Below are 25,299 nucleotides of genomic sequence, written 5' to 3'. Positions count from 1 at the left end.
GTATTACTTCCTCAAGTCCCCTTCAAAGAAACTTGACTTTATAATAAAGAAATGAAAAAGAGGGGGTAAAACTTAGGAAGACATAAAACAACAAAACATAGTAAAAGTCTGACATTATTTGCAGAATTCCAAATGCAAAGTCTCCAGACTAGGCAACAAAAAAGAAATGGGGAGAGGTTCCTTTTCATATCTCACTCTGAGGTTCAAGTTTGAAGTATACTTTGAAGTATTCAGTTTCATTTGTTGCTCTTTCCATTTATATTGTTTTAGACATTGTTCTCTTGGATCTGTTCACACCTCATTGTTGATGATGCTTTGGTGATAAACAGGTGAGATAAATACAAGTACTCCATTTCATTTCTCCTTCTGATTTCTACCATGTATCTTCCACTCTGTAAGACTGCTATGTTAAGTTTTCTTAAAACTTTTTAAAGTTTTAAAAAGGCATAAAAAACAATGATGGGAGATAGGGTAGAAAGATTGAGGGAGAGTATGGACACAAGATGATGCTTCCACTGAACTTCAATTATAATAAATGCTAAAATTCTTTTCTCATTAAATCCTCAAAATTTACCTTAGAAGATATAAAACTAATTCTAAGAATAAGTCCTAAGCAACATATTGAATGTAGCTATGTTAGTTAAGCCATCTGTGTGCTAGAGTAGTTGCAATATGGAAAATTAGTTACTTTATTTTACAAAAAAAAGGAATTTTTTTAATCCATTGTAGAACCTTGAAAATATGAATTAACACAAACTAACTGTCATCCTTAAATGATGGGAGAGAATTAGGAAATCTAACAGCAAGCTAAAGTTAGGGTCTTATTAGGATATTACATAAAACATTAATATTTATGTACTGTTTTGATGAACTATTTAAATAATCCCCCTCGCTGCCTCTACCTCATAGAATCCTTTTTGTCAAACTGCAGCCCAAGCACTGCTTTCTACATGAACCTGTTCCTGATTTCTCAAATATTCATTACTCCCTTTCAAACTACAATATATTTAATCATTTTTGTCTGTATGTATACATACACATGTATGTATTTGTAATTACAAATATATGAAATCTATTTGATACAGAAGGTAGTATGCTTCCTCACAAGCTAGACAGATAAATAAATAAGGGTTTATGTATGTGGTGTGTGCATCCTTGCTGCTCCCTATTATAATATTGTAATGTAATTTTCTGATGAATAGGAATTGCTTGAGTTCATTATATTTGAATCTTTAGTGTCTAGAATATTGCAGGGACTTATCAGATATTTATTTAGGTAACTGGAAAAATATTTTTGCAAAAAAATCCCATTGAAATCTCAGATAAATAAATGACTCAAATTTCTCCAGAAAAAAAATTTTCCAATAAATGGTAAAAGAATATGAATTAGCAGTTTTAAAAGGAAGAATTCAAGCTATTCTTCAAATCACTAATTTTTTAAAGAAAGATTAAAGAATTTTCAAGTTTCTACTCCATACCTACCAGATGGACAAAGATGACAAAAGAAAAAAAAAGACTAATGTGGAAGGGAAAGGTTTGCTAGAAACTAGGTAGGTACATAGTTGGTGTAGTTATTACTTGGTCTAACCATTCAGTAAAGCAATTATATTGTGCATACAGGTAGTCAGAGACTAATGAAATGACTCAAACACAAATAGAAGATTTAGATTATTGTCTTTTCTCTAATATTTCAAATTATATTTTTTATTTTGCCACTTTCATTTCTTTTTCAATTTAGCTAAAGATTTATCACCTTTTTTCTTCAATGGACAAGGATATTTCTGAGTTTTAAGATTTCTTCTTTTTGTACTTCTTTTGTGTGTTAGTTGTTTTTCTACTTTTAATTTCAGTCTTTTAATTAATTTCATTTTATATTTTATTATTGTAAGTTCTCAGAGATAACTTTTTTGAGGATTAGCAGTATCCCTGAAATTTTGTTATGTTTTCTCATCATTATCATTGTCTTTAAGGGAGTTAATGTTTGTTTCTGTGATTTGTCTTTTACCTAAGATATTACTAGGTCGTGTGTGTGTGTGTGTGTGTGTGTGTGTGTGTGTGTGTGTGTGTTACTTATATTAAAAATATTTTTAGATATTTTTATTTTTGTTAAATAATAGCTTTTCCCCCTAATTATATGTAAAGACAGTTTTCAATATTCATTTTTATAAGATTTTGAATTCCATTTTTTCTCTCTCTCTCTTCCTTCCACCCCCCCATCTGCCCCCCCAATCCCAAGGTAATGATTTTAGAAAATATATAGTATTGTGGCCTGGGTCATTGACTTGAGTATCCTATGAGGGGACTGGAGACACCCTAGCCATATTTCAGTTCCCTTTCTGTAAGGTTCAGTTTAGCCTTACCAGTTGTTGTTCCACCTCACTTCCTCCCTTGCCAAGTCCTTCATTACATTCTGAGAGTTTTGCTGATAATTTTTATAGGGTAAAGGGAGGTCATAGGTAGTAGGGAAGAAGAATCTCTGTAGTCAGGGACTCTTTAACAGACACAGGGCAAAGTCAGAAAAATACATTTTCAGAGTTGGCCATAAGATGTGCCAAATTTTTTGCTGGATGGGTGGCATTTAGAGAGCAAGACTTTCCTGAAGAGTCTCCGCAGAAGGAGCAAAGATTCCTTGAAGGTTACTAAGGCACAAGACTGCTAGTTCTCTTTTTATCTCTATAGGGACTAGGTCTCTTCTGGAGACTTTGAAGACAGGTGTGGGAGTGTTGGACTTATTTTAAGGATGATAGTCATTTTGTGTTAATTCATTTTTCAAGGTTATACTTATGGATTCAGAAGTAATTGTTCTACAATTGACATAAAATTCCCTTTTTTTAATAAAGTAATTAATCCTCCATCTTGTAGCTACTCTAGTCACACATAAGAGAAATGGATTAAATAACATATTCTACATTCAATTGTGCTCCCAAAGATAAATTATTTAAATAACTCCATAAACTAAACCTTAATTACTAATTGCTAAAATAACCTAATTCTTCTTACTCTCAATATGTATTCTCATAGCTTAGATTAATAGTTGCTAGATGAATTCAAGGTTAAGGGAAAATAAAATATCAGAGTTTTTGCCAATAGTAACTTTAAAACTTTATTACCATAGAAAGAGCACTGAAATGAAAAATCAACAAATCTAGGTTCTTGCTTCTATTGCATATCACCTGTAAAACAAGGGTAAGTTTTGTTATCTATATGAATTTCAGTTTATTTATTTATTTATAAAATAATATCAATAAAATATATTGGTGAATATTTTTACAAACTCTTTAAGGTTCAAAATACTTTTAACATCCTTTCCTATGTGATGATAGGATTAAATTAGATGTCTGAGGTCTCTTCCTTACTAAAATCCTATATAGGACTCTATAATCTAGAGCAGAGATATCAGTCATGTGACCCTCAGGCAGAATACCTTCCCTCAAAAAAAAATAAAAAAAGAACAACTTTTGTATATGGACAGGAACATAAAAAACTGTAATTTGCAAATATTTAACAAAATGAATACAAATAAAACATAGATAATGCCAATATAGGATTTTCTATCTGTCCCACAGGGATTTTTATATATGGTTTATTGACTCTTGCTTCTCCAACTTTGACATTAATGACCTAGAATCTTAAACCGTTTTCCATATACTCTACTTTATTCATCGCTGGCATATTATGAGGGCAAATCAAGACAAAAACAGTTAAGAAAATAGTACTGAGGTGAAAATAGAAATGTATTCATTTACAATGCGTATTTTAGACAACAGACGACTTAAACTTTCAGTATAATGTAGACTAAAACTTTTATAAAAGGAAAAACAAGTCCAAGATTATTCTAAATAATCTCCATTGCAATTTTAGCCAGACATAACTGAAATCAAAATAGAAAGCTCAGGTCAGCTCTTTTGCAAGTTCAAAATACCTAGAAAAAATTCTTTACTCCAACAAAATAAATAGTAGAAAATTAGTAGATCAATGTAATATTGACCAATATGAAAAATATAATTTACTTCCATCAAAATAGATTTAGTCATAGAGAGATAACACATTACTTAATGAGTGCAGTGTATGAGGTATTCAAGGAATACTAGCATCTCTGGTATAATGGTTTGCTTTTCAGGGTTTCTTATCCACATTTGGTTTCCACTTTTCTCTCATCCCTCAATTGTGGCTTCAAGATGTAGCATATGTAGTAGCCATGACCCAGTAAACTGTCTTGTCACATGGACTAAACCAGGGTGAGTTGGGGGTGTGTCTTCTCCAAGCATCTCAATTTGTTTTAATGGACCTAAAGGCAGCTTAAGTAAAGTGCTTAGAGCTTGGTCAGATATTAAAGACACTAATGTCATTCTGACTTTTGTCCTGCCATGGGACTTTATGAATGAGGATTATATCTTTGTGCAACTCTGTCTAACTTAAGTCCAATTCACTCATGAGTCAAGATATCATTCCATGATATCATTGATCCTCTTAAAAAATAAAACACAAGTAACAGATACATAATGGTTCCCCTAGAAATAAATGATCAAATGATTAAGTGATTGATCATACCAAAAATGTGAAAAGAGAGGAGATACCCAGGACATCATTTGAATTCAATAGGTTTCCTTCAAGCTGCAATTCTAACATAAAGATATTTCAAAGAAAAACAAAAAGAAAAGACAAAAAATTTCTGGCAGTGCTGTAATTTCATTTCTATACTCAACTTGCTCTGTGACTTTCTCTTACTGAGAAGTTTATATTTGGTTAATGATTTGTTATTGGTTACTATATATGCATATTTATAGAGAAGTTTAATGGTGTTGCAGTGCCTTTATACATAACATTATCCACCTCTAGACTGAGTAAAATCACTTGAATTTTTTTTCAATTTTAACATATCAATAATGATAATTCAGTGGTAATAATTTGAAGAAAATTTCTAATATGAATATCTATAATATAATCAAGAAGATTTTGCTTCCTATATGTTCTAATATTTCATATCAAAAGCAAAAGTGAGGGAGGGATGTGTATTTTTCTGTCAGGATACAAATTCCTGCTTCATGATAAAATATGTTTATATCAAAAATATACTAAAGTAAATCATAATATCTTTGAATATAGAATATCTGAAGACTACTAGTCAATGAAGATTACATGTGAGAACATGCAATTTGATGGGAAAATTTTAAAGCACTTATAAATGACAGCTCTTTTTATTATTGGCAGTTAGTTGGCATAATTGATAGAGTGCAGGGCCTAGAGCCAGGTAGACTCATCTTCTTGCATTCAAATTTGACCTCAGAAAGATACTAGCTAGTTGACCCTGGGCATATCACTTGATTCTGTTCTTCTTCACCTGTAAAATGAATTGGAGAAGGAAAACAAACCACTCCAGCATCATTGCCCAGAAAACTCCAGCTGGGATCAGAAGGAATTAGAGACAACTCAACAATGACTAACTATCATTATTATTATGCTTGTTAAAATATGTTACTAGTTTCATTACAGTCTCTTTGACTTTGATTTCAGACCCAGCCAAAAGTGTACTTACCTCCATGGTTCCAGTTCTACTTAGTGCACTTGCAAGGAGTAGAAAGAAAATAATTAGAAAGATAATTGTAAAAAAAGTTTTATCAGAGGATAAGTTCTATGTATACCACACCAGGAGTCCTTAGTCTAAGAGTATACTTTAATGGAAATATCATAGGATTGGAAATCAGGAGACCTGGGTTCCAGACCTTTTTGATCATTTACTATTTATAAAACACCTTTTCCTAATGAGGAAACTGAGGTCACATAAATTTGATTGGTTTAGACATGACCACACAACTGATTAGTGTCTGAATTGGGGTTTGAATCCATATATTCCTACTCCAGATGCAACATAATTATTCCAATGTACCTTTCCTCAGTGACAACTGAATTCCACATGTTTTTAATTGTTATTTTAAAAATCATCCTTTGCTGCCAGGGGCCAAGAAGCCCCCATAAAAAGAGCAAATAAATTCCAGACATACCAGGAGCCAAGAAGCCCCCTGTCAGATAAGATAAAAGGAGCAAACAAAATTCCAGGCATACCAAGGGCCAAGATAAAGAAAAGAGGCCTCACCCTCCATTATCAAGAACAAACAGACCACAGACTATCCCTTCTCTCAGGCCAAGGCATACCAACTCCACCCCTAAGCTAATCCCCTTGTTCCTTCTCTACAAAATATAAGCAGGTATTTTTCTCAAATAAACTCAGACCTTATCCACCATCCTTGGGTCTCACTCTCCTTATTCTCACCCATTCCTTTTCAGGCTGGGTCCTCCTCGACACCCCACTTTTCTGCCCCGCGGGTCGGGGCATGTGGCGCCCAACGTGCAGCTCGAGGCACGGACTCTTGCCAGGCAGACCCCGTAAAGAAGAATCGTCGCGACCCCCTCTGATCGCTCCGGAGAGCCCCACGAACAGGTAAGTGACGTCTGCCTCATTCTTTTCTCATGGGTTCCAAGCTGTCTAAAGAACAGGTCTTTATACAGGACCTTAAACTGGCACTTAAAGACAGGAGAGTTAAAGTAAAGAAAAAGGATCTTGTTAGAATTCTTCCTTTTTATAGATGAAGTATGCCCATGGTTTCTGGTAACAGGACCTGAGATCCACCCAGGCAAATGGCAGAAAGTAGGAAGAGATCTTAATCAGAAATTGAAAATAGAAGGACCCGATGCCGTCCCTGTTTCAGCCCTTTCTTACTGGGGTCTTATAAGAGACATAGTGGAAAGCGCCACCAGGGACCTCACAAAACAACAGCTTCTTTCAGTTGCGGAGTCCTGCCTTCGCCCTCTTTCGCGTACAGCCTCTATAAAGTCTTTGAAAGAAGAGGAAGCGAAACCCCCTAAAACTCCAGCTAGATCTCCCTCAGCAGCTATTGAAATCCCCCCAAGCAAATCCCTCTATCCTCCTCTCCCTTCTGAGATAACACCAGCAGAGGAGCCCATAACCTGCCCTGTGTTTACAAGAAATAAGAATCTCTGGTCCAGTCCAGAAACGGACCCAGATTCAGAGCCTCCAGACCCAGGCGATGAGGCAGAACTTGAGGAAGAAGCTGCTAGATATAATAACCCAGACTGGCCCCTAGCCTCCGCTCCCCCTCCATACCTAACTGCCCCTGCCTTCCTGCCCCTGGGGCCTAATGCCCCCTTTACTCTCTCCGCACTAGAAGCCATCTCCCGTGGGGGATATCTTCTCCCCTCCAAGTGGCTCAGGGTCGTCCAGGCAGTACTTACACGAGGACAGTTCCTCACCTGGAAGGCTGATTTTTTTGATCGTTGTCAAACCATTGCTTCAACTACCTATAAAACTTCTAAGGGAGCTTATGAAAAACCCTCAAGGACAGGGCATTGTAGAAAGAGCCCACCAAACGCTCAAAAACATGATTACTAAATTACAGAAAGGGTCAGAGACACTCTACCCCAAGATTAACAATGCTAAAACTATTCTTAACCATGCCCTCTTTGTCCTCAATTTCCTCTCCCTTGATGCTAATGCCAAATCTGCAGCAGATCGCCTTTGGCATCCCACTACTGAACACAATTATGCACAGGCTATGTGGAGAGATCCCATCTCCAACAAATGGCAAGGACCTGACCCAGTCATTATCTGGGGTAAAGGACATGCCTGTATTTATGATTCATCAGCTCAAAATGCTAGATGGCTACCCGAGCGTCTAGTAAAATCACATAATCCACCCAGGGAACCCCCTGAGGAATCCCCCTCTGTGCTCTCTTGTAGATAAAAGATCCAGCATGAAGGCACTCGTCCTGTGCCTGCTCCTTCCACTGTCCTGCTCATACCAACTACTTAACTACACTTGGCCAGTCGAAGACGCTCAAAGATTCCGCATCTGGAGTACCTCGAAAGTTGACTCCACGACACCCTGGCTTCCCCTGTACCCAGATCTTTGTCGATTATCCGAATGGAACAATGGATGGGATGCAGTATGGGGGTCCGATGATCGCATGACAGGCTGTGGCTCTCAAGATAGAAAAGAGAGGCTTGGGACCCTCTCCTTTTATGTTTGCCCGGGATACCATCGCTCATCAGCCCCACAATGCGGTAGAACGGGGGACTTCTATTGTAAAAATGGGATTGTGAGATGACAGGAACTGAGTACTGGATCACCTCATTAATGCCTCTGTACAAGCTTTGACCCAGATACAGAATTCTTCATTGGAAGAATGCTGGATCTGCTATTCCTCTTCCCCTCCCTTCTATGAAGGTATTGCTCAATTCGGGAACATCACACACTCCAACAGAACAGATGATCTCAGATGGGGCACTGGGGAATCCCAAGGCCTCACTCTTGCAAAAATCTCCGGTCAGGGAAATTGTCTCCTTGGCCCACAAATGCTCCCCCCTCTTCAGCTAGACACAGTATGTAACCAAAGTACCCTTATTAATACTTCCTATAGATATGCTGTAGCCCCTCCTAATACCTATCTTGCCTGCTTGTCAGGACTAACCACCTTTGTGGACACCAAACAATTCCTTGAGAAAAAGGACTATTGTGTCCTTGTCTCCCTTTTTCCTCACCTAACTCAGAACTTCAAGCAGGGCTAGAACACCTAAAAGATTCTGTTGCCTCTCTAGCTGAAGTAGCATTACAAAATAGACGTGGTCTTGATTTGTTATTTTTACAACAGGGGGGACTCTGCGCGGCACTAAAGGAAGAATGCTGTTTTTTTAAGGATAAATTTGGCCTGGTAGAAGACAGTCTGCAAAGGGTTAAGGATAGCCTGGAAAAAAGAAAAAGGGAGAGAGAGAAAGGTGAGGCATGGTATAAAAATTGGTTTTCCACATCCCCCTGGCTCTCTACTCTGCTCCCAAGCCTTCTAGGCCCATTAATTGGCTTCCTAATTCTAATTTCTTTTGGACCATGGGCCTTCAGGAGACTGACCAACTTTATCAAATCCCAAATTGACTCAGCCCTTGGAAAACCAGTTTCGATCTTATATCACCAATTGAAAAGCCAAGGGTCCTGTGAGGACCCCCAAATGGAACCCTTGAGGTTCGCTGCTCTTACACCTCGCGCATCTGCTCAAGGAAAGGCACCCCCTAAGGGCTGCAGTGATACCCAATGACGGGATTTAGTGCGACTCCATGACTTGGGAACATCAGATCCTACAGGAGATAACAAGGACCTCGCTAAGGTCCCCTCCTGGTCACGGATACCAAGCATGAAAATCAAGTTGCACAGCCTAAGACAGGGATCCTGCCCATAAATTTAAAATAAAAAAGGGGGACATGCCAGGGGCCAAGAAGCCCCCATAAAAAGAGCAAATAAATTCCTGACATACCAGGAGCCAAGAAGCCCCCTGTCAGATAAGATAAAAGGAGCAAACAAAATTCCAGGCATACCAAGGGCCAAGATAAAGAAAAGAGGCCTCACCCTCCATTATCAAGAACAAACAGACCACAGACTATCCCTTCTCTCAGGCCAAGGCATACCAACTCCACCCCTAAGCTAATCCCCTTGTTCCTTCTCTACAAAATATAAGCAGGTATTTTTCTCAAATAAACTCAGACCTTATCCACCATCCTTGGGTCTCACTCTCCTTATTCTCACCCATTCCTTTTCAGGCTGGGTCCTCCTCGACACCCCACTTTTCTGCCCTGCGGGTCGGGGCACTTTGCACTGTATAATAAGGGTTATTTGTATGTAACCTGGCAAATGTCTTACAGCATATAATCAATATATATGCATTTCAGATGTTTTGAAAAGCTACTGAACTAAGATATTTCTTAGTGTTTAACTCCAATAATAGTTGCTTTTTTCATTGATGCCTACAGTATTCAGAAAGTTTGATTCAAAACCTTAAATCAAGCCCTAATCAATATTGACTACCATCATCAAAATAAATACCATCAGCACATCTGCTTTTCTAGTTTCCAGTCAAGTTACCTAGGGAAAAGCAACTTAATGACATGCAGTCAATCAATTGGTAGCAGAAATGCATTGCTATGAAATAATTATGATTTTAATTAAAATAATACAAAATGTCCTAAACGGAGAAATAATGAGACCTTCCGTATAGTTGGCAATGTTTGTCCTTCCTTTTGGATGGTTCTGAGAGCATTATTAGCATGAGTAACTACAGAAAGTGGCCAGGGATAAGTATGCTAAGGAAAGTAGATTCACATTCTATCTCTGGGTAATTGTGACTTGGTTATCTCCCCTGAGACTGGGAGAGTTTATCATAATAATATACATTTAAGCACATTGAACGTATTGTAATGCTTTAGAGTTTATATAGCCCTTTCCTTAAAATAACTCCATTTAGTTACAGCATATAAATATTATTATCCTCATTTTATTGATGATGGAACCAAAATTAAAATTTGAGAAATGTCTTGATCATGCTAGCAAATATCAGTCATCATTTAAAACTGGAATACCTGAATCCAAATGTGTTTGTGCCTGAGCAAGAGGGCTTCCTCACCTTCCAGGGAAGAAACTGGATCATGCTTAAGGAATTCTTTTCAACCATCCAAACTCCACAAGCAATCTGCTTGCCTATGCCTGGCCAATCCTCCCCTACCTTTTCCAACTGTCAGATGCCCTGGAACAACTTAGCCCCAGGAAGAAAATCTATGATATTGATGACCTAGCGAAAGTCATTCCTTAATGAGTAACATAATTATACCTAGACATTCATTTCATATTTATCTTCTGAACCTGGGTTAATTTTTAACTCCAATCCACTGACTACTCTACTCTGCTCACCTAGGTATTACTTTTATCCCATCCCCACTGACTGCTCTTTTATTCCCATCACCCTGACTCTAAAACTACTCCACCTTTACATTGTGTTCCCTGGAATTCCTGGATCATAAGTGCATTAACTTTCATCTTTAATCTTTTCTTTTCTCACTCCTCTCTTCTTGCACTCACTAGTCATAAATAGGGGGTTTGGAATATTTTTCATGTGGTCATTTTCAGACTATCACCATAAATAATTAAATTCTTTTCCTTCATAATTTATATTTATCACTCAAAAATTCTGGTGGCTCCTATCTGTGGAACTCCAGGACCACCATCCTGCTTTTCTCAATGAGGTCAGTGCCTAGCTCATAGTATTTTTCTTTTCTCAACTCCTACCTTCATACTAGGGGAATTTGGCAAATGTTTTGATCTTTCCTCCAAACCTCAAACTTCTCAGTTCTGCATCTTATTACTTATTACCTATTCCTCCTCAGTTACACACAGAGACAGTGATAATTTTGATCTTGTCATCATGTATAATTGCACAACTTCCATTTCATGTACTCTAAAATTACTTTAATCATAATCTAATGTGCTTCCACCTCTGCCTTTGTATTGCTACCTGCCAAATCTATTTGTTTTTCACCCTCACCATGGTCTCCAATTTCTCCACAACAGTTTTTCTCAGGTCATCTCCCCACAATCCACCCCCACCATGCATTAGATATACTTTGACCGTTTCCCCATTTTGATGATGTTTGTCCTTTCTTCTCAAAGAATACTGTAGCATAAAGGAGGTGAATTGGATTTGAGTGGGGGGGGGGTGCTATGCTAAGTCACCAGCCTCACTTTTTTCTCCAGAACCATCTGGGTCCAGTGACCAAATATGAATTGGGATGACTGGAGATCACACAGTTAGTAAGTGAACTTGGATTCAAACTCTCATCCTCCTGACTCCAAGGTCATTGTTCTATCCACTGTGCCACCTAGCTGCCCCATCTACATGCCGTGGTGAACCAATTCAGATCTATATTGTTCTCTTTTCTTGAGTCCCTTACTCCTAAAACTATGGAAGATCTTGCCTTACCATGTTTCACCCATGAAATTCTTGCATTTATAAGACATATTGCTACAAAACCAAACCAGAAAAATTAATGAAATCTTGCTGTTGGATCTAAAAGAGTTTGTTATATAATCTCAAATGGGCTTCAAGCAAGGCAATCCTTTTACAACATGTCCAATTTGTTTTGCTTTTACATTGACTATGGTAGATTTTCCAAAGCATTTTTTTATTCCTCCTCAAAACTTCTATGGTTTCTTACCACCCACACTCTCAGTGGGGAATTTTGACTTATATTTCCCAGACCACTGGCCAAGAAGCCCTTTTTTCCTCCACCTCATCAAACACCATTGCCATTCTTCTTCTATCAACCTTCTGCCAGTTTCTCTTTCTTCACTGTCTTGCACAAAGAGGTGGCCCATGTCCTTACCTTGAGAAATTCCTTTAATGCACAAGTGATTCAATTCCATTTCTTTTCTTTAACAAAAATAGCCTTTCTCTTTCATTCTCACTTTCACTTAGCTTCAGTCTCTCCCTAATATGCTCATTGCTTCCCTACTACCTACCCTCATGCATGAGTATGCCTCTCCCATCCAGAAAAACCTCTCACGTGTTTATCTTTTCCCTAAAATCTAGGCCTTTTCTTATTTACTTCTCCCTTCTTCACTTTTTGAATTCTGGTTTTTGACATCATTCTGTTAAAATTGCTTTCTCCAAAATATGGAGACAGCTAGGTGTACGCAGTGGATAGACCATTGGCCCTGGAGTCAGAAGGACCCAAGTTCAAATCTGACCTCATACACTTAACAGTTACCTAGCTGTGTGACCTTGGGAAAGTCATTTAATCCCACTGCCTTGGAAAAATCTAAACATAAAATAAAATAAAACAAAATTACCAATAATCTAAACCACAATTCTTAATTAAGGATCTTTTTCTCAATCCTCATCTTTCATGACCTCTCTAATTTTGAAAATATCTTCTTGAGATTCTATTTTCTTGAGGTTTTCATTATACTGTACTCTCCTGGGTTCTCCTCCTTCTTGTCTGATCATTTCTACTCAGTCTTCTCTGTTTGATCTTCATCCAGGTCATACCCACTAATCTCATGTCTTAGCTAAGGATCCTTCATACTATTTCATACTATTTCACTTGGTGATCAATTTCTAAAGTTCTATATATTCAATCATAAGCTGTAGGCAAATGATTCTCAAATTGACTTATTTAGCCCTAATATCTCTTCTGAACTCAATTCTCCCATCAACAATTGGAGGTCTTGTAGGTATCTTTAATTCAAAATGTCAATTCAAATGTTACTTTGAGGTTATCACCCATGCATCCTGCTGCACAACTTTGGTGTCATCCTAAACTTTTCACTTCTGTTCACCCCTGATATCTAATAACTTTTCAATTCCTATTTTTTCTACCTTCAAAACATCACTCCTATATTCCTTCTTTTCTCCTCTGACTCTGTCACTATCCTGATAGAGGCCCTCATCATCTCAGCCTGGACTAACCTAATGGTGTGCTAGTTGGTCTCCTTGCCTTGATTCTCTCCCTACTCTTATCCCATCTGTTTATCTGACAAATGATCTTCCTAAAGAATAAGACTGACAAGGGGCGGCTAGGTGGCATAGTGGATAAAGAACCGGCCTTGGAGTCAGGAGTACCTGGGTTCAAATCCAGTCTCAAACACTTAATAATTAACTAGCTGTGTGGCCTTGGGCAAGCCACTTAACCCCCATTTGCCTTGCAAAAACCTAAAAAAAAGATAATACTGACCACTTAACCCTATCTCCAATCATTTAACTCCAGTAGTCCCCTATTGCTTCCTGGATAAAATACAAAATTATCTGTTTTTATTTTAAAAACTCTCCATAACCTTGTCCCTTTCTATCCTTCTAATACCATGCATCCCACCCCCACCCCCCATGTCAAGTGACATTGGTCTCCTAATTGTTTTTGTTGACTGTTTCGATGTCTGGGAATCTCTCCCTTCTTACCTCCACATCTGAGTTTCCTATGTTCTCTGGTTTGCCTCAAGACTCAGCTAAAATTTTGGCTTCTTGCAAGAATACTTTTGCAGTCCCTGATCCCATTTGATGTTAGTACCATCCCTTTGTTGATTATCTTCTTATATTACTGATTTTTTCTTATATACATCTCATATGTACATAATTATTTGCATATTGTCTGCCTCATTAGACTGTAAATTCCTTGAGAACAGGGATTATATTTCACATCTCTTTGAAATTCCAGAGCTAGCACAGTGCCTGGCACCTAGTAATCCCTTAAAATGCATACTGACAATCAGTAAAGAATAGTAGAGTAGAAAAAAAGAAAACTTGAATACTGCCACTACTATGTAGGTAATATTTGATCCTTGGGAAATTGCATCCTTTCTATTGTTGTTTTTAATCTAAAACAATATTTTTTCACTTTCTAAATATGAAGACTGTGAATATATGTCTTTAAAAATTTGTGAATAGGAAGAGAATTTAGAAGATATTTAGTCTAAATGAAAGGAATCAAACCTACTCTGTCATGCCTAACAAGTGGTCATTCAGATTATCTGAAGATCTCCAATGAAGGAAAACGCTACACTCTAGGAAGTCCATTCCATATTTTTGAGAACACAAATTTAATGTTTTCCTTTAAGATCTAACCTAATATATCTCTTAGCAAATTCTATACATTACTCTTGGTTTCATAGGCTGAATTCCTCCTCAATATGTCTATTTTTCAAGTATTTATTATAAATAACATTATGAAATCATTTATATGATTGATGATCAAAATTTTAATAAAAATCAACATATGTAACTATCTGCATTATTATGAATTGCAACCTGTCATCATTAAAACTACTATAAGAATCTTATACCTCATTTTCCTAATTCTAATTCCCCCACCTCTTATTTGTCCTGTACATTACCACAATACCACTTTTTTGATGGCAAACTTATAAATTTTAAAAAATATTTCAAGACCTTTCACAATGACCAATAAACTTCTCTAGTCTCATATCCAACTATTCCTTGTTCTATCTCTAACTGTACTCAGTTCATTATAATGTGTTCACTGACCCTGGGACATATCTCTAAAATGTTTTTCAACTCCCTTCTTGTTCATATTATTCCCCCAGCCCATACACATGAACATAAACAATAAATATCTTTTAGCTGCATAGTATTCAAGGACTCTTACTAGATGCACAGATGACTAAAGTAAGATTATTTCACATATTGATATTATATTCTATTTTTACTTATCTTTATTTTGAGGTTTTTTGCAAGGCAATGAGGTTAAGTGGCTTGCCCAAGGCCACACAGCTAGATAATTATTAAGTGTCTGAGGCCAGATTTAAGCTCAGGTACTCCTGACTCCATGGCTGGTGCTCTATCCCCTGTGCCACCTAGCTGCCACTGGATATTATATTCTAATGAAAATTCTTTCCATCTATATGAATCATATTGAGTTTTCATAGTCCAACTCAAGATACTCTTCCTTTATGAAATTATCGACACAGTGATATCACCCTATCCTGGGATGATTGCATTTATTTCCTATATCCCTTCTTGTCACTAACAGATATTTCTATATTTAATAGTAGGTCATTAGTTCCATTGCAAAAGTAATTTTATATGGAATATGACTAAAAATATGAGACTTCCATTTTATTTTACTGTCTTGTATACAATAGGTAAATGTTTGTTGAATAAATATAGTTAACTCCAGGAAAGGTATGTTTTAGACCAGGACACCAATGTAACTTTGTAAGGCTATGTGTCATAGGAATTACTGCTCAATCAATAAACATTTATTAAATGTCTATTATGTGTTAGGCACTGTGTTAAGAAGCACTAGTGACTTGATGGAGGTAAAAGTTTCCACACAAGAAGTTTTCTTATGCCAATGTCTACACAGGTGTGACTTTTTAAAATTCACTTAATTGTATAATTAACTATGAGCAAAGCAGATAGAGGGCTGGACCTGGATTCAGGAAGTCATCTTCTTGAGTTCACATATGATCTCAGACACTAACACTTTCTTTTTTTTAATTTTAATTTTTCTTTTTTTTAGGTTTTTTTTTTTTGTAAGGCAAACAGGGTTAAGTGGCTTGCCCAAGGCCACACAGCTAGGTAATTAAGTGTCTCAGACCGGATTTGAACCCAGGTACTCCTGACTCCAGGGCTGGTGCTTTACCCATGCCACCTAGCTGCCCAATTTATTTTTATTAAAGATATTTGAGTTTTACAATTTTCCCCCCAATCTTACTTCCCTCAACCCCCCCCCCCCCCACGGAAAGCAATCTGTCAGTCTTTACTTTGTTTCCATGTTGTACATTGATCCAAATTGAATATGAGAGAGAAATCATATCCTTAAAGAAGACACAAGAAGTCTAAGAGGTAACAAGATCAGAAAATAAGATATCTGTTTTTTTCTAAATTAAAGGGAATAGTCCTTGAACTTTGTTTAAACTCCACATCTCTGGATACAGATGGCACTCTCCTTTGCAGACAGCCCAAAATTTTTCCCGATTGTTACACTGATGGAATGAGCAAATCCTTCAAGGGTGATCATCACTCCCATGTTGCTGTTAGGGTGTACAGTGTTTTTCTGGTTCTGCTCATCTCACTCAGCATCAGTTCATGCAAATCCTTCCAGCCTTCCCTGAAATCCCCTCCCTCCTGGTTTCTAATAGAACAATAGTGTTCCATGACATACATATAACAGTTTGCTAAGCCATTCCCCAATTGAAGGACATTTACTTGATTTCCAATTTTTTGCCACCACAAACAGGGCTGCTATAAATATTTTTGTACAAGTGATGTTTTTACCCCTTTTCATCATCTCTTCAGGATATAGACCCAGCAGTGGTATTGCTGGGTCAAAAGGTATGCACATTTTTATTGTCCTTTGGGTGTAGTTCCAAATAGCTCTCCAGAAAGGTTGGATGAGTTCACAGCTCTACCAACAGTGTAATAGTGTCCCAGATTTCCCACAACCCTTCCAACAATGATCATTATCCTTTCTGGTCATATTGGCCAATCTGAGAGATATGAGGTGGTACCTCAGAGAAGCTTTAATTTGCATTTCTCTAATAATTAATGACTTAAGAGAAATTTTTCATATGGCTATGGATTGCTTTGATCTCATCTGTAAATTGCCTTTGTATATCCTTTGACCATCTGTCAATTGGGGAATGGCTTTTTGTTTTAAAAATATGACTCAGTTCTCTGTATATTTTAGAAATGAGTCCTTTGTCAGAATCATTAGTTGTAAAGATTGTTTCCCAATTTACTACACTTCTTTTGATCTTGGTTACAGTGGTTTTATCTGTGCAAAAGCTTTTTAATTTAATGTAATTGAAATCATCTAATTGGTTTTTGGTGATGTTCTCCAACTCTTCCTTAATCATAAACTGCTCCCCTTTCCATAGATCTGACAGGTAAACTAGTCCTTGATCTTCTAATTTGCTTATAGTATAACACTTTCTTAAGTGTAAGAAAGTGACCCTGGGCAAGTCACTTAACTCTATTTGCTTCAGTTTACTCATCTGTAAAATGAGCTAGAGAAGACAGTGGCAAACTATTCCAGTATCTTTTTCAAGAAATCCCCAAATGAGATCATGGAGAGTTGGATTTGACTGAAATGACCAAACAACTATAAATAATTAATTTAGCTTACCTTCTCTATTTAAGTGAACCATAAATTTATGAGCAAAAAAAATGTTTAATTTCAGCATTACCACTCCTGTGCCCAAAAAAGTTTTTTTGTTTTGTTTTGTTTGTTTGCTTTTAGTGAAGTAGGTGTGAATCATCCAGTAAATATGTGTAAATGAGTGGAATGACTGCATGTAAAATCATAGTCAGAATTTTAGTTTTTGGTATTCCAAAGTCAGATTTACTTTATAAATGAAGGTAGAAGGATATATTAAAGAATACTTCTGGATTCTTATGATGTTAACCCTATCAGATTATAGCTTTCCTGTCTAGCTATTGAGTAAAATTCCTCATGAGGAATCCTATTGAGGCTGCCCTCATGAAGGCAACCTTTAGCAGCATAAAATGTTAAGTAAAGAAAAACCCAGCAAAACAAAATTGTTACAAGATAAAGGCACTGTCCTCTTCAGAAATGAAGTAGAGAGAAGCAAAAAGCACTATATATCATAAGACACGATGGTCTTTTCCTTTGATATTCTAGTAGTAATACAGTTGTTATGCTAATTATTGTTCTTCATGCTGGCTTTAAGATAGACATCTTGCAGTTAACCATAATAACATTTTAACAGACTGAGATTTTATGAAGACACAAAATCCTTTTGTGCAGCCCAATTTAGAATCTATTTCAAAAACTCTGGAAACTAAATTGGGCTAGAGAGTCTATATTTTAACACATATTTCTTTTATATTGTAAATTTGGTTTTGATTTTAGAAAGTCAATAATATTCATGCTATAAGACAATTTGATATCATATTCCATCTTTAACAAATAAGTAATTTGCTATCTTTCCCAGGATCCTAGATACACACCTCATTCAATTTTATTCATTTGCCAGAGAAAATACACTTTCAGTTACATTGACAATGACACTGAACCTCTAGGAGATTAAACAGTTGAAATTGCACCTGACATACTGGAAAACTATAAAGAAAGGTCTCTTTTTAAAAAAATCCTAACTAATGAGTAATTTAGAAGACAATGTGCTTTCTAAGCAAGAGTTCACACAGAACATTCCCCTCTCCCAAACTCACATTTTTATTTAAATAAAGGGGTTTTTATAACTATTTCTCATGTTTCCCTTCTTATTAATGTTATTGAAATATTCAGGCTGAATAAAATCAGTATCATATGAAGAAAAATGAATTGGTTAAATAGCATATCAATAAGGAAAATGTATTAATTCAGGAAGCTAATTTTTGTTCTCTAGAAAATATATCTACACACATACTATATATGCATATACACACACACAGACATATATGTATACTTATATTGATGGATACATTATACACAAGTACTCAGACACACACATATTGCATTCTTATGACAATAGTTCCAAGTTATTTTGCAACCTTTGTATGCCTTTATACTTTAAACTATTCGCTTGGGGCATACGATGGTATTATTTACATGTAGGTGTATACTTAATGGAGTCCTCAAATATATGATAATTTCCATAAAAGCAAGGAATACTCCCTGCTCCTCCCCATATCTCCAGTACCTAAAGAGCCTCTATGGAAACCAAAGGACATAAACTTTTTGTGTAACTTAAATTAGTTTAAAATGCCAGTTTTAATCAAATATGCCTTATTCTGGTTTTCCCCTTTCTTAAAATATATCAAATCATAACAAAAACACAGTCCTTTAAAAATGACTTTACTGTCCATGGACTTTATATTTTGCCATGAAAAGCATCTTGTGATTTGTATACTGCATAAAAGGTGAGAGCAAAATTTCATAAAGATTTCTTCTCCATATCAATTCTGTTTTTCAGAATCACAAATTTATTGTATAGACCTTTAGTCCAATGCTATAATTTTACAGATGATTTCCACTGAGGTTAATGAATTGGTCAATAGTACACAGTAAGTTGGGGAAAGATTTAGGATAAAACACCTATATTTCCCATTGAGTAATAAGTTAGAAGGATATTTTTTAATTCAAAAATTATTTCTTTAATAGTTTCCCAACCTAATAAATGCACATAAAAAGGTAAACAGTAAAATGGAAAGTTTGTAAATATCCTTTAAACTTTTATTTTTATGTTTTTATAACAAGAATTATAATATATTTCATTTATATCTCAATTTGATGTTTCAAAGCAAATGCACATTTATTTAATCCAATTTTTATTCTCACTACACCCTTATGAGATTGGTAAGATACATATAATTCATTTTTTTTACAGATGAGGGAGCTGAAGCTCATAAAGTAGAGTAAATTGTTTAAAGTGATATAATAGTGACATAATAGTTAATGACCAAGTTCCCACTACAATGAAATCCAAATCTGGCTTTTTTTTCCTTTCCATATTCAATTAGGTTGGCTCTTATTGGTGGTGTTTGAGTTACTTTTAAAGGTGCTTGAAAGTTAAATCCTCTGAAGACTTGATTGTTAATGGGAAGGTAAACTTGACTCAATAACCCTAAAGGGGTCTGACTTACAGGTTAACCCAGAAATTTGAAAATTTGACTCCAATAGCTTGTGCAAAACTTTAGACTCAAAATTTCAGATTTAGTTAATTTATCTTACTCTAAATGATGTATTGCAAAATATGAATAAGAACAATTTAATTGCTAAAACAGGGCAATTATACCAACATATACGTTGTAAAATAGGTAGAATGTTTATTTTATAGGATGCATAACTAGGTTCTTAACTATTCCCACTCCTTTATGTAGACTCAAATTGTAGAAAGGCACCTTAGAAATTGTTTAGTTCAAACCTCTCATTTTACAGATCCCAGAGCAGAGCAATATCTCTAGCTAAACAATAGGCAATTCATGGTTTAAGAGATAATAACCATGTGATGACTATTTCCATTCTCAGATCTTTTTAAAGAATAAATATTTCATATTTATATACCTGACCTTTTTAGTTTTTAAGATGAAATGCAAATTAAGAGACCTTGTTTCTCCTGAGAGTAAAAAAAAACACAATAATTTTTTCCTGTCCCTTGAAAAACTCCCATAATTCTTTGCTTTTCAAATAAAGGAGATTGGGATAGTTTCAAAGCAAACAAAAATAAGCTATTTAAATCTATAATTTCCTTTTCACCATATATTTAACCAACAAAATAAAGATAGGGTATTACACATGAAATTATGGGAGAAAATATTCTCAACTAATCTGCTAGTGTATAGCAAGGTTCCATGCAGTAGGTTTAAATTTGGGGAGCCACAGGAAAATAAAAGTGATTAGGATAGTAGGAGAATATAGGGTGATAGTCTCCCAAATAAAGAAATTTCTTAAAATGCTTCTATGTTTTTAAACTGACTGGCAGTCTAACGTTTACCCCTCCTTTCCAGCACTTTCTTCTTCTGGGTCAATCCTCCTCCCTCCCCCACACTCCTCCCCATATACTTTTTAGAGAACTTCACTTTATTAATTCCTATTCAAACCCTTCCTTGGAATTTCAGTAAATAGGACCTTTCCTTAAACTCCCATTACTGCTGACAACCAAACCAGCCCCTCCCCCCAAGGGAATAATGCTGGAATAGGAAGATTCAGAGGCAGAAACCTCAAAATTGAGGTTGAAAGGAGAGCAATGTTGTATGGGAAATTACTTGACTACATACTGTAAATACTGTAAATGATTATTTTCTCTTGAGTCTGTCCTGTGATTAAAAGGCAACAGAGGGTATATGAAATTGATAAACACCATTGCATATATATTGATGTCCTTTACCTGTGCTACAAAGAGAACAATTTCTTCCCAGAGCTTTTTGACAGAATATAGAGTGAACAGAGCAAATAAAATATGTAACAATCTATAAAAGTCAAACTGTAATTTAAAAAATCCAGCGAATGAATTTGTTATATGTTGTAATTACTTACTGTAACCTGAATTTTCTGAAAGGTTATTTTTTAAAAAGAAAAAAGCTCTAAAATGCACTTGATATTACCTTTTCAGCTTTAACAGTGTTTATTTTGTCAATGTAAAGAAACAATACCCTGTTATGCACATACACACAAATTGTGCAGACCTATGATTTTCCAGGGTGTCTTCCCAGAGAGTCCCTAATGTGAGGAATGAATGAGATTTTATCTTAATTAAATAGATTAGCATTTTACCAAATTGCAAGATTGCTAAAAATAATACATTTAAAATAACAATACAATTTTTTGAGAATTAACCATCTCTTTTTTTCTTGGCTCTGCACAGAAGCAATATTTATCATATGAATGACAAACTTTATATTGATTTCCCTCCCAATCTCATGCTCAGTTGCCTAACATTAAATTTGGAATAAGCAATGATGTATTGGCCCATCTTCATTTCCCTTAAGTGAAACTCATTACATAATGTTAACTGACACAAGTATACCTTAACAAAATAGTTTCAATCAAAATATATTCATGCCTTAAACATTTACACTGTAACATATGGACTTTATCCGCCAGTTCACAATTTCAAATTCTTAGACCTGACAATGTTTCAAAAACCTTGAAACTGGTTTGAAGCAAAAAAGTGTTCCTTTTATCTGTTACATACTCCAAAAAGCATTGGAAATCATACACTCTACTGGATGGTGATGATAATACACTGAAGTATGATCTCTCTTATATTAACCATCACTTCCTGTCTTTGGTAAATATGTCTATTCTTAATTATGTGGTTCAACATTTCACAAATGTTAAAACTTCAATATTTATTCATTTTAACCAAAATTTTCATACACTATTATTCCTCTACCCTCCTAAGATAATATGGAAGATTTAATAGAATTTAATATAATTATATAATAATATAATCTATTTAATATAATAATTTAATATCTGCTTAAAACTCATGTTAATGAAGAATATCCTTAAGAGCACACTAGAACTGTGGTACTCAAGGTAAAATAACAACATATGGTATGCATATACACACCAGCCTTGTTTATTGAAAAATATATAATTTATCAACTGTCTGGAAGGTACAAAGTAGGCATATCATCCACAGAATACCTACCCCTTTTGTTAGAAAAAAATGTATGTATGTATGTATATATATATATACATACATATATGTGTGTATAAATACATATTTAATCAGGGACTACTATGTACTCAGTGTACTAGATACTGGGAACAGGTTATTTTTTATTTTCCTGGATTTAATTAATTGCATTATATCAAAGATTATGTTTAATGGACTAGTTTTTACCAGATAAACTAAATCTCAAACCTCTATTTCCCCATGCTTAATTTCATTTCATCCCTATGCTAGATGTTTAAGCCTCCTGTCTCCACTCACAAAACTGTCCCAGTAGCTTTTTTTCTTTCTCCCACCCCCAGTCTCTAGGGAGAGAGAATCATAGGACAGGGGATATTCAAGGCAAAAATGCTTTATCTTCAAGTAAAAGGGGATGAGAAGTGATGGGTGCGGTACTCCTCTTTCTTCAAGCTATCCCAACCCACCCTACTCTCGGGGTGTTTCATTCCTATCCACTGCAGCTCAGGGGTGCATTGCTAGGTTCGACTGTGCACCTCAGGGCAGTCCAGCCTAAAGAGCCACCACCTCCAAATCTTGCCTGTAGAAAACTTCCCCCAAGAGAAGGCACTTAAATGTTAATAGAAAGAGGAGCAAGATCCCAGATCATTCCTAATACATACACACAGAGGTATTCATGACACATCTGTTTATAGAAACACACATGCCCCCGCCCCGCGCGCTCTTAGTAGAGGACTCAGGAAAGGTAAAAGGAGAAAAGATATTACCTCCAGGGGCTGCCCTTAGGTCCGAGCCAGGAACTGGTCCCTTCAGTGGGGCAAGAGCAGAGGCCCGATTTGGACCTTCTCTACCTTGCTTCGCGATACCAGAAGAAAGGACTGGAAACTCCGAGGGCCTCTGTTCCTGGCCAATACTACGTTTCCCAGCCCCTGGTGCCAAACACACCACCCTTCGGGAGCGCTAGCTCCTTTCGCATTTCCCAGCTGCTCCCCCACCCACCTTTGGCCGCGGCACGGGATAGGAACCTCTAGCGGAAGAAATGGGAACAACACCAGTTCCAGATCAGACAAGAAGAGGCAAGAGGGGAGAGTGCCCAAGGGTTGCAAGCTTGAAGCCAGTCGCCACCAGTGAAGGTACCACCCAGTACTCTACTATCTACTAACAGCTAACTTCGGATAGCATCCTTCGAGGTCACAGTTCCCTAAGGGAACAAGGGAATGGGTCTGCAATGCTTATAATGTTTTCAAATGAGGAGGGGGACCTAGGGGAGAGGCTATGTTATAGAGGAAAAAATCACCAAATATATATACACGTACACATCAGTAAACCTAGACTACACTGAGATTTGCAATTTTCAATAGCTTTTAAAAAGTACAATCACAGGACACGATTTTCCGCTTCCTGCCTTGCAAGCACTTAGCCTTGCATCAGCACCATTTCCATCACTGGCAACCTCGTTTGAATTCCCACCGTAATACCTCTCTTCCCCAACCCCCAGTTAGACAATTGCATAGAAAACATTTAAGGATTTTTCAAAAATACGTAAATAAAGTTGCGTTTAAAATAAAAAGCTACGCACCTATAAAAATACACATCTATTTTAAGTTATCCTCCCAGTAAATTCAGATAGCAATATTGCTGTTTCTTACCTTGAGGCGGTGTCCTTAAAACCAAGAAGGTGGATGCAAGTCTGGTGTCTTTCTTGAGTTCCAAAATCTCAGTTTCTTTTGCTTTCCCTTTTTAATATTATTAGTAGCAGATGAGGATTAGACACCCAAAGGAGCGCAGACAGCTTTCTAACCTTATACTACATGAAAAAGAGGATGGTGGCAACCCCACCGGCACCTTTAATCTCCCCAGCCCCTCCTCTACCAACTTGGCTTCCTATTTAATTTTCTTCTCTTAAAAAAAACACTCAGATCATTTCAGAATTAGGCAAGACAAAAGCAGAGAATCCCAGCTGCTGCCACTCTCACTGGTTCCCTCTCACCGTCTTTTTTTTCCTGTTTAATTGGGAAAATCCTCAACTCGCTGCTCCGATTTCCTGTATGGCTGTTGGGGTGGTTGGGGCAGGAGGAGGTGGGGGGTGAACAACAGATCCGAGGCAAAGCTTGAAAAAAATGTCTATTTTCTGGAAAGCCCTATAGAGAAGAAGCTGCTGGATCCAACGAAACTTTGAAGTGAAGAAGCGGAGGGCTGCAGGGAAGATCTAGGCAGCCTTGGTCCTAGGTGAGAAGGAAAAGGAGGAGGAAAGCAAAGAAGAGGATAGGAGGGAGGTGGGGAAGGCGAGAGAGAGAATGAACTAGCCGCTCCTTCACTTGCTCTCACCCACTCCGCGCAGGCAGCGCTCGGGCGCACATTCATACACATGCACACACAGACACACACGCAAGCCCAGTCCCACACCAACTGCAGGCAAGCTGGAGGAAGAGGGACTGGGAATTAAAAGGAAAGAAGGAAGAGAGAAAGGAAGGCTGATGAAAAATAAAATAAATAGTAAAATGTTCCTCCCTGATTAACAGCTTGCAACAAGACAGACCACATATTTTCAACAATTCCACGCCCTCCAGGCAATCTTCTCTCCCCCCCCCCCGGTTATTTGCATCTTATAGTTACAGTTCTAATTAACTGGGGGGAGGGGGAGTAATCAGTGAGTCTTCAAAATAACCTTTTCTCGACCCCCTACTACACCCACCACCCTTTTTTCTCCTCTGGAAGAGAGTGAGTCTCTGCAGCACTTTGCTCAGGAGCCAAGAGGCTTCCCACAGCTTTTAGTATAGAGGCATCAAGCCTTTTCTCTATTGTCGTACATTTTTATACCCCCCTCCTTTCCTTCTCTTTTCTTGCT

General features: G+C 36.7%; 1 long non-coding RNA gene across 2 annotated transcripts in view; it reads right to left on the bottom strand.

Annotated features, from left to right (window-relative positions):
* LOC141501418 (uncharacterized) overlaps nt 1-24,922 on the bottom strand; it is a 488,282-nt gene extending 463,360 nt beyond the window's left edge. The window contains exon 1 of one of the 2 annotated variants that reach the window (XR_012472229.1): nt 24,101-24,922. This is a non-coding gene — a long non-coding RNA (uncharacterized LOC141501418). Of the gene's footprint in view, nt 1-23,218; nt 23,923-24,100 lie in introns of those variants that run through there. The other variant, XR_012472230.1, reaches the window with a different exon arrangement.
* Between the last annotated feature and the right edge of the window lie 377 nt (nt 24,923-25,299).

The sequence above is a fragment of the Macrotis lagotis genome, chromosome X, assembly GCF_037893015.1.
Source record: "Macrotis lagotis isolate mMagLag1 chromosome X, bilby.v1.9.chrom.fasta, whole genome shotgun sequence".
In the NCBI taxonomy this organism is placed as follows: Eukaryota; Metazoa; Chordata; class Mammalia; order Peramelemorphia; family Peramelidae; genus Macrotis; species Macrotis lagotis.
The sequence above is the reverse complement of the archived record's forward strand: the minus strand, read 5'-3'. Positions and strand labels throughout refer to the sequence as shown.